Source organism: Alligator sinensis, unplaced genomic scaffold, assembly GCF_000455745.1.
Source record: "Alligator sinensis unplaced genomic scaffold, ASM45574v1 scaffold1178_1, whole genome shotgun sequence".
Taxonomy (NCBI): Eukaryota; Metazoa; Chordata; order Crocodylia; family Alligatoridae; genus Alligator; species Alligator sinensis.
Genome location: NW_005842596.1, coordinates 422,287 through 435,982, shown reverse-complemented (window position 1 = coordinate 435,982; position 13,696 = coordinate 422,287). Strand labels below are relative to the sequence as shown.

Below are 13,696 nucleotides of genomic sequence, written 5' to 3'. Positions count from 1 at the left end.
CTGTCTGTCTTGTTCTCCTGTGAATATCTGTGTCTATCTTGTGCTGTGAATGAAATTATTTGTGTGTCTTCTTTCTGGCCTTCACTATATTGTCTATCTTGTGGTGTGAATGAAATTATTTGCATGTGTTCCTATGTCTCAATATATTATCTCTGTCTTGCTCTTCTGTAAATATCTATCTGTCTGTCTTCTTCCGCTGTGATTTTTTTTCTATATTCTGGGTCTCTGTGTATGTGTGTGTGCGCGTGCATACAAGCAAGCAATCTGTGCCTCCCTGCACAGTGATAGATAACACTGGCTGGGAAAACACAACTGTCTTTTTGCAAAGTTTCCAAAACAAGTTCCCCAAAAAATAATTCAAAGAAATAAATTGAATTGTAATACTACTAATAATTGAATTGAATAGCTAAGCTAAACTAAGCTAAGTTAAGCTAAATCCTAACCACTCCTTTATAACATGAAAAAGCAGCAGGCAGGTCTCAGTTGCAGAGTTCCTCTCTCACACAGCCGCTGACAGGGAATGAGCTGCAAAAGGCACAGAAGGGCTGGAAACAGGGGCTTTTATACTTTTTTTTAGTTCCACCCCACAGACGCTGCCATTGGAAAGGTAGCCAGGGAGAAATCCTTCTCCCTGGCTACCTACAGATGTCAGTCTTCCCCCCACCTCCCCAACTCTCCGTCCCTCCACAGCTCCCCCTCCCTCTTCTAATTCCCTCAAAATAGCCGAAGCGGCTCCGAAGCGGGTCTGAAGTGCTTTGGATGCCCCCGATCCGCTCCGGACACCATTACTGGTGTCCCGCTTTGACCCGGAAGTGCTGCTTTGGATGCCGAAGCATCTGAAGCAGGTCCGGATCCGTAGCAGGATCCAAAGACTCGCACAGCCTTACGTTCTACCTAAGATTTTTATGCAGTTGATATATATTGTATAGGGATAGTTTTTCTTTCTAGCAAGCTCCATTCTGTTTGGTATTTGTAAAAGGTGACTAGGAGCCCAAGATTTGTAATAGTTTGAGGTTCTAATAACAGAGACAACAAAGGAAGATTGTGCCCTGTTGAGCATGATGTTTTTTTTTCTTTTAGTTACTATTCAGTTGAAAGTCCAAAGTAATTTCAGCCTGGTCCATCATTTTTCTGACAGGTAAGTCAGTAAATGATTAGACCAGCCATTAAGTTTTATATGCACTTTGTCTCAAGCAATCACATCTGTTACAATTTACAGTAAAACATAGTACAGGTTATATAGCTTCTGTTGTTTCTAAAGCATATATCAGGTTCCTCAAAATATTACAAAATGTGTCTGCTTCTTAGTGTATAGATATGGACAAAACATGGCTTCCAAATATTGTTTTTTGACCGGAATAATATATTTTGCCAAGTACACAAGTTAAGCTAGAAGGAGCAGAACATTAGTTAAGGAAAAGTACCTGGTTAGGGAAATTTAAATCATTTATCTGGAAAGGAAAATAGGTACGAACACTGTTATTCTGTCTTTCACCTTTCTGTGGAAGCAGTGATTGGCTTTGGAGAATGATTATAGACTGCAAAGGATGGACAAGATGATATGGTGTAAGATAACTTCCCCTCCCTTCCCCACCCCAGTACCTCTGCTGATTCTCGCAGTGCTTCAGAGTAACTATTTGTATGGATGGTGCACATGGGTGGAAATAATCTCAGGGAATCAAATGTATTGATAGAGGTTGAACAAAATGGAACATTGCAACTAGCAAAAGCTCCTTCTTTCTTAACTAGATGGATCCACATGTCACATGTAGGATCAATTTTACATCTAGTTCTTATTTTAGCCTGTGTACCTGCAGTACCTATGTTTTTTAATTAGAGTTCTACATATTACCCCTGTCCCGGCTGACACTCACTTTATTGTGTATTTCAGACTTATAACTTGGACCCTGTCACAGATTCACCCCAGGACAGTTACTTCTTGGGGTTTGCCGTGTGGCACACATGGATATTATTAGGTTTACTTTTGTGGTGTTTAGTCTCTAACTCTAGTTAGTGTGAAGCTGTGTTCAGTTTTATTCTTCTCATATCTGTATATATTACTGTATTTGATATAATGTAATTTTGATGTTTCTTTGTATTACATGCAAGAATGTGTCAGTAAGGCAGTGATTAACTTAAATGGCCATCACCTGTTTACACTTAGAAGAGAGAGTGGCTGAGAATTAGCATTTGACTTAGGTTGTTGATTAGTGGTGCATACTGAGATGCTCTGAGGCACAGTAAACCAGGATCTAGATTAGACCAGCCATTAAGTTCAGCCACAGAGAGTGATACATTTACATTTTAAAAGAAGAGCTAGAAGCTTGAAATCTAGCTAGACAAACTCACATGGGAGAGAGAGTATACTAGATTAATAAATCTACATGTCTGAAAAGCTGGTGGTCTGGTAAACATGTACTTTCTGGGGGCAAGTTATTGGCATAGTGTGAGGCCCCCGCCGAAATGAAGGGATAACTTATGTTAATAGCTAGATAAACAATAGTTAGGGACCTACTGAAATCATGGCAGAAGTGGGCTGTGCAGCACCTCCTTTAATCTTGCAGGTTCCCCCAAGTATACCCCTCCACACTACTGATTTAGCAGAGGGGCCCCTGTGGCCCTCCTGCTTGTTGCTGACCAGCTGTGGGTTAAAACCAGTGCCATATTTAAAACCACGGTTTTTGCCTTCCTTCCAATCAGGAGTAAGGAGCATGGCCCCTCTGCCAATCAGCAAGAAGGTGTGCAGGGGAACCTGCAAGATTAAAGGAGCTGCAGCACAACCCGCTTCTGCAGTGAATTCTGTAGGTCCCTAACAACAGTACTAGACAGCATGGCTTTGTCTTCAGTCTTCCCTCAGTGTACAAGGGGAGCTGAAGTCCCTCAGGCAAGGCTGGCTGAGAAAAGCAAGCTGACATGAGAACTTGCAGGAAGCCCCAGCAGAAAGGGTCAGAGCAGGGTCTATATTTAGACCTGTGAAGCTGGCTAGGGACTGCAACCTGAGTTTAAGGTGCAGGGTAAGATCAGGGTAACCTTCTGTATTTCCCTCTTATATCTGTTTCTACCTCAACGTACAGTTACCGATTTTTCTTATGCCTGCTCTTGTTTATAATAAATCCTTTTGCCATCCTTTTAACCCACATATTGGCAATGATGATTATGATCCCAGGATATCTCACCAATTCCCGTTGGAAGGGGGATCCATCCTTTCTGAGCTCATGTTCCTTCTTGCTGGGATCCATCCTTTCTGAGCTCATGTTCCTTCTAGCTTGCAAAATCCCCTCTGCTAAGGGCTAGCAAGGCCTGAGCAAGACAGGTCTGAGATACCACAGGCTAAGGAGTTAGCTTCTTGCACATCTCAGCTGGTTCTCAGTGGTCAAGCAGTTGACAGAAGAGGAGGGGTTTGGGGCAGAAGGTCACCCTGAAGTGTGGAAGCACCCTGGGAGTGTAGGTGTGAAGGGTGCACCCACGCCACATCAGGGGCCAGGGTGCAGTCCCAGACCCTTGTGCCATTAAACTTACCTTGGCCTGAGCAGGCTGTGGCATGGCCCTTGGCCTGCCTGAACTATATCCTGAGAATAGAGGGCACATCTACATGTTCAGTTAATGCACTTTATATAATTTGTGTTAAATCTAATACCTCCAAGCACTTATACACAGGCTCCGATGCATGTTAAATAGCATGCATTGGAGAAGACTTGATTAATAAAGTCTGCTGGAGTGTGCTAATTAGCATGCTCTAGCAGCCTCCTCATCACATGTATACAGCATCCCCACGCCTCAACATGGCAGCGGAGGCACTTTAGTTAAAGTTTGTTGAATGAGCTTTAGTTAAAGCACAACTGCCACCATTTTGAAATGCTGGATGCTGAATACACATGATGCTGCAGGTGTTTTAATTAGAGTGGCTCTGAGAGGGGTCTCAGAGCCGCTCTAATTAAAGTGCTCCACCCTGCGGCCTGTTTCAAGTCACCCTCCATTGTGAGGTACTGGAAAAATATGTATTGGCCTATTTTAATGTGCATTAGGTAAAGAGCATTTTTTGATGCTGTAATGCACATTAAAATAGGCTAATGTGCATTAAAACACACATGTAGACATGCCTAGATTCGTTACGTTATCTTTTGTTCTTTCCAGAAATGGAATTACATGGCCCAGCTGCCATGTAAGCACTAAGGACCAGTGTTTATCCCACAGTTGCTTAGGTACTTTCTTTACCAGAGCTCCAACCTTGTGGAATCTAGGTTTTTTACCTTTCATTTTCAGAGACAAGCAAATATACATATACAATTCTACTTATTAGGCATGTTAGTGGACTTAGGTGCCTAATATGTCACCCTGTTCCATCCTGCTTGATCAAGTCAAAGCCACGGAAAAACTTTTAATACAAAGGGGAGTGGGTCCTCTTCCTCCTTGCTGCTTGTTTGTGATTCATTTTCAGGGATAAAATGATGCATTAATGGATTTTCAGGGTTTTGAATCTCATTTAGGCACCTAAGTCTGTTTAGACCCAAGAGGTCTAGATAACCAAACTTTGTCAGGGTTCTTAAACACAATTACTGTTTACTTTAGCTAGCACCAGTATACAGATTTACACATAATAAGCACATATGTATTTTCCCTGTCTCTGTTTCATCACTCTAAAGTATTATTTGGTTGTAGATTAGTCCACTAACAACAAAAAATCAGTATTATGGAGTCAGTTGGTTTGTCTCTTAGTTCTGCAGTCGGTGCACTTCCACTTTCCCACCCAATCTTTCTTCAATGTGAGGCACTTCCTTTACAGTATCTAGAACCCTTTGTTAGGTGCCCACACTCTTTTTTCCTCCAATAAGCTCTGCAAGCAAGGGGGTTGCTTGGCTTCCAGTCATGTAGTCAGAACCTGGTTTGGCATCCTCTCAACCCTTTTGTATGGTTGAGAGATTTATTCAGATGTCAAAGCATCTTGGTAGTCTACTCACCCAACCAAGATTTAACTGAAACATGCTTGTCCATTGATCACCTATTCCTTAGCCTCACTGGGAGTCTCTGGAAGAAGTAGATAGCCCTTTGAGGCTGCTTAACAACCAACATATGATTAAAATTGTTACCTGAATCACATATAATATTTAATTGAACTAATGCAGGAATATTGGTTTCTGTGGGCAGAATGATAAGACGGAACTTGACCTTTCATGAAGTTGAAGAGGGAAGAAAAGATGAAGTTATTAAGCACATAACTGTGTGTATAACAGTCTGGAAATATTAAAGCTGTTATACAAACTGCTCAAGTGCTATAAAGCATAGGTAATTTTAGTTCAGAAAGTAATTATTAGTTTTCCTGATATTGCCTGAGACCTTGCAGGGACGGTAATAAGGTGGCATTTGTTGTTTGGGTATAGCAGGAACATACCAGGCGTTTTGGACTGACAAGGAGTTTGGGTCTACTTTTTTACATGTTCTAATTCAGAAATGGCTAGGGGAAAATGGAGGGTTAGTTAGCACTTGAGAGAAGTGTTTGAACATGAGATAGTGAGTATTTGGTATAATACCTTAACTGATACCATCTATGCTTTCTCCAAGATCAGCATTTAACTGGGCTCTGTTTATAATGAGAGATTAATTAATATAACTTAAAATAAGATATCGTTAGGAATCGGAGAGATTGCAATAGGGAAATAAGAATCCCAATTCTTAAATATTTGTTCCATTACAAATCAGGAACCATAATGCACATAAGGCTTATATGCTGGAACTAAGTAAATGCAATTATTATAAAGCACCTAACAGAAAATGGTTGAGGATTTATAGTCATATTCTACTCCAAATATTAACAGTTTTTGAATATGACACTTCCACAAAAGAGTGGCTTCTCATGCATATTTTGAATTGTGTTTGCTTACTTTACTGACTAAAATAAATATTTCCTACCCTTTACATTTGATCATTTTTGAGTAGATACAAGCATAGGCAACTATTCCAGCTTGCAATACCAGTAGGCTTGTTAAGCAAATTCAAATTAAGGACTATAAGTAGTATTGATCTATAAGCCAGGGAAAAGAAAAAGAACTGTACTTTCAGATTAAAAAACTTTTACTTCTAAGCAGAACAGATTTTATCTGGGAGACTTTGGGAGGCAATAGAGGTATAGAATGCCCCAAAGCCAACTTTTTGAGTTACTTCTTATGCTCAGGAAACATTTTACAGCAACTAGTGTCAAGGAAGTGTTCTGTAAACCAGTTACACTGTAAAATTAAAGGGGGAAAAATTGTGTCTGCAAATACAATATAGTATTTTGACATGGGCTTTAAAGTAAGTGTAAACAGTACTCCAGTTTCCCTGTATTCTGTATCTGCCTCTTACACATAGCAAAAGCATGCTTCCAATAGTAACAAAAAAGAAAGTAAAAATGCAGGCATTATTATTAGTTTTGGGGGTCTTATATTAAGAGATTATTTCAAAACAGTACAGAGACTTGGTGTTATTTTAACCTGACAAGATAACATGCTTCTCATTTTTGCTATGTTGTTGGCACTAACCTTTTTGGCTGGCATTATTGCCACAGAAACTTCTAATTAGGGTGGGCTGGCACTGGCATGTGCAATTTGCAAGGTGCTGTTGCCAGGCAAGAGGACAGAACACATCACATCACTGGGAACAATGGGCTTGATTCTCTTCTCCCCTTGGACAATATAAATCAGAAATTATCTCACTTTCAGTCAGCCCTATACAGTGGTCTAAGTAAAGAAAAAATGAGACCCACCATCCCCAAATATCATGGTGAAAGTTTCTCACCTACAAGCAGTAAAGGGCTAGATTGGCTTTTCTATTCTAGCAATGTGAATCATGAGGCACGCAATGAATATTGCCCTGATATACATTTTAGTGAGAATGTGGTTCAGTTTGTAAAGATGAAAAACACAGTAAATGTTCAGCACCTGCTAAAAAACTATACTGGTAAGTTCAGAAACTTGTCAAAAAAAGTTGGATATTTAGATTTAGGAATGGTGTTTTTTGAAAGATCAGTAATCAAAAAGGTTGTGATGGCAATAAACAAAATGGATCAGCCTATCAAGAGTGTGAAATGTTTAACATCTTTGCCAGAGCCCTTTTACATCACTGTGTTAATTGCTTTCTTCAGACCATATTCAATTCTCCTTATCCAGGCAGATATCCCAGTACTCACTATTGCTCCTAGTACTCCTGTACTTCAAGATTAACTGCAGAATTTTATGGGCCACATCCTGCTGCCATTTATGCCTATAACATGCCATTAATTGCAACACGGTTGGGTAAGTATAAAAAAAACCATAATTGATTTCTTGTACATATTATGATCCAAATGATGATTTATACAGGTGCATTGAAGGCACCAGTGGATTTGTTCATTGTTATATTAAATTACAAGAGGATTTCTTGGTAAAATAAATATCACACATTTTATAAAGACTTATATATTCAGTGTTGGAATACACTGCAAATTAGTTGTTAAAATATTTAAAGAGGTTCAGATTAAGGAATCAATAGTTGTTTTAATCTAGAAAGTGAAAAGGGGGTGGGGGACGGGGAGCTTTAATTTCATATCCCAGGCCCAGTTTGGCTTTCTAACAGGTGCCAAAACCATTGTTTTTACTTTATTAACTGGGACAATTTTAAATGCAGGTCTCTAGTTCTGAAGAAACAATGATATTTAGCTCTGCTGGGAGAATCCAAATAAAAAATGAGGTTTTAAAGCTTGCACTAAAGTCAATAACATAGATTGGTTAATGTCTTTCAGTAGATTTACCCCAGGGCCTGGTGTGAATAGTTTGAATTGCTGAAAAGGGTTATTGCTCTAAGTGCCATCTGTTTGGTCGAGCAGCATCTTCACTTTGTCAGGAAACTGTTGACAAGAAACTGGAGAGTACTTGCATAATACTGTCCTAACCCCGCCAGCCAGATCTAGCCAACTTCTCTCCAGAAGAAAGATACAGTTTGTGGGACAGCTTTAGTGAGCTGGCCTTAATGTCAGTGCTCTCTCCAGGGGCCCAGTGTTTTTAAATGCCTGCCTTTTGGCCAGGAACCACGCACAGCATCCCACTTCCCTCTTTACAGAAACGAAATACAACTTAAAAGCGGAGAGGACAGGTAGGAAACTGCAAGCACACCCTTGTCAGGAAGCGTGGTGACAGCACAGTGATGTTGCCCGGAGGATAAGAGTAAATCATCTGAAAAAGACCCCCCCCTTTGGATGAACATAAAACCAGGGGCACCCCAGCACCCCTCTGCTACTTCTTGTCGTGCAGCGCTGGCACCTTGAACAACGCGGAAATGCAGAAAGCGCGGGCCATCCCCATCCCCATCCCTTCGTCTCTCCCGGGGAAAGCCTCACGCGTCCCACCCGGGTGGGTAGAGCAGTGGCGGTGGGCGCCCCCCGGGCAGGAGCGAGTGCCCCAGCACTGCTGGCTGCGCCCCACGCCCACGCGGGCACCTTACCGGGAGCAGGAGCGGAGCCGTGCAGCTGTGCAGCATCTGTCCGTGCGGGCGGCGCAGCCCCGGGAGTGCCCGGCCCGGGCCCCCTCGCCTGCCAGCCGCTCTGCGGCGCTCGTAGCGCTCGGGCTCCCCGGACCCCCCAGATTTATAGGCAGGGCGGCGTTGCGCAGCCCGCTTCCCTCGCCTCTCTCCACCCCTCCCTCCCGGGAGCCCCCTGTGACCCTTCCCTCCCACTCCCCCACATGACGCTGGAGCCCAGAGGCGTCTCCTTCACCCCCGTCCTCCCCGGCCGCGCGCCTGCTCCGCGGGGCGCCGCTTTTCACCTCGTGGTCGTGCTCCGGGCGCGGGAACTTCTTGTCCCTTCCCGGGACGCGGGGGCACGGCTCGGCTCGGCTCGGGCAGCCCCTGCCCCGGCTGCTGCCCTCGGGGAAAAGCAGGCTCTGCGCAGCTTCCCTTCGTCCCTGAGAGAGGAGCGCAGGGCTCGCTGCATCCCGGGGGACCAAAGTTATTTTCAGGGCGGGCTAGCTGCAGCAGCTAGGCAGATGAGGCAGTGTGCAGGGGGGCAAGCTGCTCCGGGGGCTGCCTGCGTTGTTGTTTCTCGCTTTCTCCACCTATAGTTCCTCAGCTCTAGGCATGGCCTGAGCCCTTCAGCTAAGCTTTTCCCAGGGACAGTTAACATGACAAAAAGCTGTAGTACTGTAGTCACCAACTGCTAGATCGCGATCAACGGGTTATCGTGGAGCCCCTGACAGTCGATTTCAGTCTCTGTTATTTCTACATTTTCTTTGAGGTAGATCCTGGGTTGCACGCGGGCACGCCTCGGCTCGTCTCGGCCAGCCCCTGCCCCGGCTGCTGCCCTCGGGGAAAAGCAGGCTCTGCGCAGCTTCCCTTCGTCCCTGAGAGAGGAGCGCAGGGCTCGCTGCATCCCGGGGGACCAAAGTTATTTTCAGGGCGGGCTAGCTGCAGCAGCTAGGCAGATGAGGCAGTGTGCAGGGGGGCAAGCTGCTCCGGGGGCTGCCTGCGTTGTTGTTTCTCGCTTTCTCCACCTATAGTTCCTCAGCTCTAGGCATGGCCTGAGCCCTTCAGCTAAGCTTTTCCCAGGGACAGTTAACATGACAAAAAGCTGTAGTACTGTAGTCACCAACTGCTAGATCGCGATCAACGGGTTATCGTGGAGCCCCTGACAGTCGATTTCAGTCTCTGTTATTTCTACATTTTCTTTGAGGTAGATCCTGGGTTGCACTTTAATTCAAAAAGTGATCTTGTGCTTAAAATGGTTGGAGACTACTACTGCCAGCGCTGCCAAATGGGAAAGAAGGGGCCAGGGGAGTGGGCACTGTAACTCGCGTTGAGAAATAGGTCCTGTAAGCGGGCCGGTGATGCCAAAAGGAAAAGGTCTTTGAGTTAAGCATGACATAGATGAACTTCTCCAGCGGGATTTCTGAGACCCTTCTGGTACTGGCTGGTCAGAAGATGAGTTCAGGATAGATTTAAGAGCCTAGTTAAACATATAGATACCACTATGATGAACGTTGTGACATCCCACTGCAAAAAAGACTGCTTTCTAAATGTCTTGTCCAGGGTCTGGTCTGAAAGCCCTGTGCAGAGGATGTCATTGTAACCCTGTCTAGTAAAACCCACTCTGGATTAGTGGAGTATTATCTTTGTGATTTGAAAATGATTGGAATCATGGAAATATAGCAATAAACCGTAGAACAAAGGGGGGGGCGGGAAAGCAGAGCAGGAAGAAAAAAAAATTATACTAAAGACAACTTTAACTGGAATAACATGTTCTTCAGCATCTGCACGCACGTGAACTCAGTAGAGAATTGTTTGGCTGCATGATTTTTTTTTAACATCTGTTAGCAAAATTGGAGATTCAAATGAGAAATATACAACTCTGAAGCACTGCACGAGCTGAATTTCTTCCAAGCAGTGTTCAGTGTTCTTTTAGCAATGAATGAGTTAGCTGGAGAGAGAGGTGATGACACACAACACTGCCCTGACACCGTTCATGCCGTGTCAAATGTATATGTTTTCTTCAGAACAACACGGTGAAATGTCCAAAGGAAATATTAATGAGTAAAGTGGGAAATATATGACAATTTGGCACCACAATTAAAAGCTTCATCCTTTCGGGATTAGTGATTTAGGAACGGCTTTTTTTTATTTTTAAATTTCCTGTGCTAATGAATGTTCCAGACTGGAATTGGTTATTCAAAGTCTGTTATGGTTTTTGCAGCTTGTGTTGTGTGTCAGCAAAAAGGAAGATGTGTCACATAGTTCTTTTGAGCAAAGAAACAGCAGCTTATCTCTGCTGTGTGTTAACTTAGTAGCGATGTAGACCAGTCTGAGTGCTTCTGTACAGCCCAAAAGGCATGTGTCCCAAACCAGAATGAGTGGTGTGCTCTGAGAGTGACACCCCCTTATGGTTAAAGCTAACCAAAAAAGCTTTGAATGAACTATCTCAGGAGATATGTTGACTGGACCTTGATGAAGGCAATCCATTGTTATAATCAGGGATCCTTGTTTTCCCTGATAAAATCACAAATTCTCTGATAACCCCCCCCCCCCCCCAAATTCATGATTAAAATTAAAGGCCCCTCACAGTCCCCTCAGCTCTGCTAATGCCTCTCACTCCCCCTACCCCTCCAGCCTCCTGGCGCAGCTGGTGCCCCTTACTCCCCCTGCAGCTCCCTGGACCTGCTGGTGCCTCTCACTCCCCCCCACAGCCCCCTGGCCCTGCTCATACCCCTCATTCCTCCCCTACAGCTCTTCCAGCCCTGCTGGTGCCCCTTGATCCCCATCTGCAGCCCTCTGCTCCCAGTAGGAGGTGGTGGCTGCTGCAGCAGAGCGAAGCCTGTCTCCCCCCTGATGCCTGCTTGGTGTGGGCTTGGGCAGGGTAGGCCAGTGCCCCACCAGGGTGCACACTCCTGGAGCGGCAGGGGGGACCTGCGCCCCCCAGATCTGTGCATGGGGTGGGGTGGGCTGTGGGCTCAGGCAGAGGGGGTGGGGCCAGCTCCCTGGAGTTGTGCACACTCCCAGGGGCAGGGGTGACATGCACCCCCCAGATCTGTGCGCAGGGCGGGAGTGGGTGCAGGCTGAGGCTCCCTCCTGCTGCCCTCCCCCAGGGCCTCCGCAGCCCAGCGGCTGTGACCTGGCACCACAGGCAGGGCCATCCCTGAGGGGGAGCCAATCAGGGTGACCGCCCCAGGCCCCATGCTTTGGGGGCCCTGCGGAGCTGCATGGCTCCACATCCAGCCACTTGCTACCCACCCCACTGCCAATGGTGGCGGCAGCTTCTTTGGGTCTGGGGTTGCAGTGGAGGCGGAGCCCCGCATGGGCTGATTTGCCCCCAGGCCCCGTATCCTGCTTGGGTCGCCTCTGGCCACAGGAAACAGCGGAGCCGCGTGGAGAAGCTGCTTGTTGCTGCGAACTGCATGCTGCCCTGGTGATGTACTTTCTGCATGTGCGGCAGCTTTGATTGGTGCGATCCTGCGCTGCTGCACTCACCGCAGCCGCACGTGCAGGGGGCATGTTGCCAGGGCAGGGTGGAGCTCACAGCTTCTCCGGTAAAATGAGAGATCTGCATTTGCCTCTGGTAGAAGGTAAAATCCACGGTTTACTCCATTTTGGTGTGGGAAACAGAAAACCCAGATCCTTGCTCATCACACATAACACAACGCATAGTTTTGGCAAGGTAAAAAGAAACTAGAAGCTTTCATAGTAAGATACTCGACTAGGGCTATATTATTCAGATTAAAATTGGAACTAAAAACAATATAAATGTATAGGCATGTAAATTAATTTCTATATCATATGCATTTATATTGTTCAAGAGGGAAACCTGTATTTTTTGCCTAGTTTGTTGTTCCCTCTCTTTATGCTGTACATGCGTTCCTGGAAAATGGCGCATAACTCATATTCATATAAAGGGACCCCACTTTACAATGTAACAAATAATGATACTTTCCAAGACCTTGACTGTACTGACCTCCAGATCCATTTCTACCACTTTTACAAGGCAATTTTGGTACTCACCAACAGCAGAGAGGGGTAGTAGATAAGTTAGCGGGATGCATTGAAGCCATAATGGAGATGGCAACTACAGAAACACGGGTCGCAGACAACTAGCAAGGAGCACAGATCCACACAGGACACTGTTTTGGTGTGCATCGCTGCCACAATGCACCACACATAGCAGATGACTGCGGGCTTCCACCACACAGATCGCATAAGAATGAATTTACCTTGCATATAACAAATTTGGAGTATAAAAAGGGTCATTGCATAAGAGCTAATTCACACGTACGGAACCCGCATAAAGCAAGGGAGACCTGTAATCAAAATATGTTGTTTTGTTAGTCCTGCAGTCATTAGCATTAAATGGACATCTCTTCAGATTCATAGAACTAAATCTAGTTTTCTTGAGCATCTTGACAGTGGATCCAATGCTTATTTCTACACCTGAGTTAATGTTTTTAGCTACAGCTAAAAAACAGTCTGCAGGGATGTGAAATAAGAGCTTCCTTACCAGGAGAAGCTAAGGGACAGCAGAAATGCAGGAGAAAGTCTGTTTTGATTAGCTGAACATCAAGACCTGTGACAAGGAGAGAGTGAAGAGTTTAGAAGGAATTGGGTAGTTTATAATGAGCCATGAAGTCAGTTGACCCTGTCACTGCTGCCTGAATAGAAATGCTATTGCCACTGTCAGCCAGTTGGTTTTAACCTTTGGGTGGACCAGGAATCAAAGGTGAGTTCAGCTGCACCACTGTACCCTCTTGGATCTGCCTCTGGGTTTGGGTGTAGGGAGGTTGTTTTGCTATGACAGAAGGTTGAGATAGAGTTGACATGCAGATGATCTTCTTCAAGTGTGGCTGGGGCCTGGGACACAACGGGTCTTTAAAAAACACAAAACACTTGGTATTTTTAAGTTTGAATGTGAGAGTCACTTGTCTGTTTCTTTCCTTATTGTCTTTCCCTCAGCCTAGAGACCGACACCTGCTACTCTGCTTTACCTTATTTCTAGTCAGGCCTTTTCCTTTTTTTTGTTTGTTTGTTTTTCTGCCCTCGTGTACAAGAACAGTGTTTCAAAGTCTGAATTGCAGACTCTTCTGGGAAGTGTTTTAATGGGCGGGGGGAGGGTGGAAGGAAGGGCAAATGAAAACAACTGTTTCTATTGGAATGAAATAAAAACATGGAAACATTTTTGCTGGTTTTGAAATACATTTGGTAGAAGCTTGAATAG

General features: G+C 44.7%; 1 protein-coding gene and 1 long non-coding RNA gene across 9 annotated transcripts in view; one reads left to right on the top strand and one right to left on the bottom strand.

Annotated features, from left to right (window-relative positions):
* Window positions 1–8,340, top strand: part of LOC102370014 — a 73,952-nt gene extending 65,612 nt beyond the window's left edge. Inside the window, exons 3-4 of the long non-coding RNA XR_324882.3 lie at window positions 7,143–7,268; window positions 8,071–8,340. This is a non-coding gene — a long non-coding RNA (uncharacterized LOC102370014). The remainder of the gene's footprint in view (window positions 1–7,142; window positions 7,269–8,070) is intronic.
* AGTR1 (angiotensin II receptor type 1) overlaps window positions 1–8,974 on the bottom strand; it is a 61,616-nt gene extending 52,642 nt beyond the window's left edge. For 3 of the 8 annotated variants that reach the window (XM_025214701.1, XM_025214702.1, XM_025214700.1), the window contains exons 1-2: window positions 8,452–8,721; window positions 6,516–6,658 (exon numbers count right to left, since the gene is read on the bottom strand). The gene's annotated coding sequence lies outside the window, so the exon portion shown is untranslated. Of the gene's footprint in view, window positions 1–6,515; window positions 6,659–8,451; window positions 8,722–8,771 lie in introns of those variants that run through there. The other 5 variants (XM_025214706.1, XM_025214704.1, XM_025214705.1 and 2 more) reach the window with 3 other exon arrangements.
* Window positions 8,975–13,696: the final 4,722 nt, after the last annotated feature.